Source organism: Theropithecus gelada, chromosome 11, assembly GCF_003255815.1.
Source record: "Theropithecus gelada isolate Dixy chromosome 11, Tgel_1.0, whole genome shotgun sequence".
Taxonomy (NCBI): Eukaryota; Metazoa; Chordata; class Mammalia; order Primates; family Cercopithecidae; genus Theropithecus; species Theropithecus gelada.
Window position 1 is genome coordinate 9,693,068 of NC_037679.1, and position 3,533 is coordinate 9,696,600.

The 3,533-nt window shown below is 48.9% G+C and overlaps 1 pseudogene; it reads right to left on the reverse strand.

Moving 5' to 3' along the window:
* Window positions 1-469, reverse strand: part of LOC112634402 — a 2,980-nt pseudogene extending 2,511 nt beyond the window's left edge.
* Window positions 470-3,533: the final 3,064 nt, after the last annotated feature.

Sequence of the window (3,533 nt, forward strand, 5' to 3'; positions counted from 1 at the left end):
TTTTTTTTTTTTTTTTTTTTTTTTGAGACGGAGTCTCGCTCTGTAGCCCAGGCTGGAGTGCAGTGGCCGGATCTCAGCTCACTGCAAGCTCCGCCTCCCGGGTTCACGCCATTCTCCGGCCTCAGCCTCCCGAGTAGCTGGGACTACAGGCGCCCGCCACCTCGCCCGGCTATTTTTTGTATTTCTTAGTAGAGACGGGGTTTCACCGTGTTAGCCAGGATGGTCTCGATCTCCTGACCTCGTGATCCGCCCATCTCGGCCTCCCAAAGTGCTGGGATTACAGGCTTGAGCCACCGCGCCCGGCCTTGTATTTTTTAGTAGAGACGAGGTTTCACCGTGTTAGCCAGGATGGTCTCGATCTCCTGACCTCGTGATCCGCCCGTCTCGGCCTCCCAAAGTGCTGGGATTACAGGCTTGAGCCACCGCGCCCGGCCTGTTTGGGCTCTTTAGGAGACTCTGACTTAGACATGACGGCAGGGAGAAGAGAGACTGTAATGATGCTTCTTCGGCGGCATCCACGGGCAGAAAGTCACTTTTTTTTTTTTTTTTGAGATGGAGTCTCACTCTCTTGCCCAGGCTGGAGTACAGTGGCGCGATCTCAGCTGGCTGCAACCTCCGCATCTCAGGTTCCAGTTATTCTCCTGCCTCAGCCTCTAGAGTAGCTGAGATCACAGGTGTGCACCACTATACCTGGCTAATTTTTGTATTTTTAGTAGAGATAGGGTTTTGCCATGTTGGCCAGGCTGATCTTGAACTCCTGACCTCAGGTGATCCACCTACCTCAGCCTCCCAAAGTGCTGGGATTACAGGCGTGAGCCACTGTGCCCAACCTGCATTGCACTTACAGGAAGTTTTTTTTTTTTTCCTTTTGAGACACAGTTTCATGCTTGTTGCCCAGGCTGGAGTGCAATGGCATTATCTTGGCTCACCGCAACCTCTGCCTCCTGGGTTCAAGTGATTCTTCTGTCTCAGCCTCCTGAGTACTCCTGAGTACCTGGAATTACAGGCATGTGCCACCATGCCCGGCTAATTTTGTATTTTTAGTAGAGACAGAGTTTCTCCATGTTGGTCAGGCTGGTCTGGAACTCCCAACGTCAGGTGATCCACCAGCCTCGGCTTCCCACTGTGCCTGGCCATGGAGATTTTAGGACAACTGACTTGATAAAATATTGAGCCTTGCCACTACAAAACATGCACGTTTATATTACTATTTATCATTCACACTTAATTTTTGTGTACATTAATCAGCCTTCCCTTCTGATTTCTTGGTTTTTAGACTTGTAGCTTTTTAGTACGTCTTGATATCAGGTCAGGCAAAGTCCCCTTTTCTATCTCTTATTTTTTGACTTTCTTTGAACATTTCATCTTCTGTTTGAACTTCAGAATCAGCTTGTCAAGTCACGATTTTTAAAAATTACAATGAGCCAGGCGTGGTGGCTCATACCTGTAATCCCAGCACTTTGGGAGGCCGAGGCTGGTGGATCACCTGAGGTCAGGAGTTCAAGATCAGTCTGGCCAACATAGTGAAACCCCATCTCTACTAAAAATACAAAAATTAGCCAGGAATGGGGGTGCAAGTCTGTAGTCCCAGCTACTTGGGAGGCTGAGGTGGGAGAATTACTTGAACCTGGGACGCAGAGGTTGCAGTGAGATGAGATTGCACCACTGCACTCCAGCCTGGGTGACAGAGCGAGGCTGTGTCTCAAAAAAAAAAAAAAAAAAAAAAATAGGCCGGGCGCGGTGGCTCAAGCCTGTAATCCCAGCACTTTGGGAGGCCGAGACGGGCGGATCACGAGGTCGGGAGATCGAGACCATCCTGGCTAACACGGTGAAACCCCGTCTCTACTAAAATACAAAAAAAATTAGCCGGGCGAGGTGGCGGGCGCCTGTAGTCCCAGCTACTCGGGAGGCTGAGGCAGGAGAATGGCGTGAACCCGGGAGGCGGGGCTTGCAGTGAGCTGAGATCCGGCCACTGCACTCCAGCCTGGGCAACAGAGCCAGACTCCGTCTCAAAAAAAAAAAAAAAAAAAAAAAATTAGCTGGGTGCAGTGGTGGTGCCTGCAGTCCCAGCTACTACAGAGGCTGAGGCAGGAGAATCGCTTGAACCTAACCTGGGAGCCAGAGGTTGCAGTGAGCCGAGATCACGCCACTGCACTCCAGCCTGATTGAGGCCTTGTTTCAAAAAAAAACAAACAAAAAAAGAGATTTGATACATATTGCATTGATTTTTACTGATTAAGTTTTAAAGTACTGATACCTTCAGGATGTTGAGTCTTCTAGAAATGGGTATTCATTTAGGTATTCTTTTTCTGTTTGTTTTTCAGCTAGGTCTTCTTTTAGATTAGTTGGTGTTACAGGTTTTTTTTTTTTTTTCATATAGGTCTATACATTTCTTGCTAGGGATAGTTCCATTTATGTTATATTTTGTTATAACTATGAATGCATTTTGCCTTTCAATGGCAATTAGTATAAGACAAGAAAGTTACTTATTTTTGGGCCAGGGTGTGGTGGCTCACGCCTGTAATCCCAGCACTTTGGGAGGCCGAGGCAGGCAGATCACGAGGTCAGGAGATCGAGACGATCCTGCCTAACACGGTGAAACCCCGTCTCTACTAAAAATACAAAAAAATTAGCCGGGCGAGGTGGCGGGCACCTGTAGTCCCAGCTACTTGGGAGGCTGAGGCAGGAGAATGGCGTGAACCTGGGGGGCGGAGCTTGCAGTGAGCCGAAATCGTGCCACTGCACTCCAGCCTGGGTGACAAAGCGAGACTCTATCTCAAAAAGAAATGTTACCTTATACAACTCTCATTAATATTCTGTAGAACTAGAATTTAAACTCTATATGAATGTGGACCTTATTCAAACACTGTATCCCTAGCACCTAGGCAATGCCTAACATGTTACTTTAACTTAATATATATTTTATTTATTAATTTTTTTTGAGACAGACTCTCGCTCTGTCACCCAGGCTGGAGTGTAGTGGTGCGATCTTGGCTCACTGCAACCTCCGCCTCCCAGGTTCAAGCAATTCTCTGTCCCAGCCTCCCAAGTAGCTGGGATTATAGGCGCCCGCCACCATGCCCAGCTAATTTTTGTATTTTTTTTTTTTTTTTTTTGAGACGGAGTCTCGCTCTGTCGCCCAGGCTGGAGTGCAGTGGCCGGATCTCAGCTCACTGCAAGCTCCACCTCCTGGGTTTACGCCATTCTCCTGCCTCAGCCTCCCGAGTAGCTGGGACTACAGGCGCCCGCCACCTTGCCCGGCTAAGTTTTTGTATTTTTTAGTAGAGACGGGGTTTCACCGTGTCAGCCAGGATGGTCTCGATCTCCTGACCTCGTGATCCGCCCGTCTCGGCCTCCCAAAGTGCTGGGATTACAGGCTTGAGCCACCGCGCCCGGCCAATTTTTGTATTTTTAGTAGAGAGAGGGTTTTTACCATGTTGGGCAGGCTGGTCTTGAACTCCTGACCTTGTGATCTGCCCACCTGGGCCTCCCAAAGTGCTGGGATTACAGGTGTGAGCCACCGAGCCCGGCCA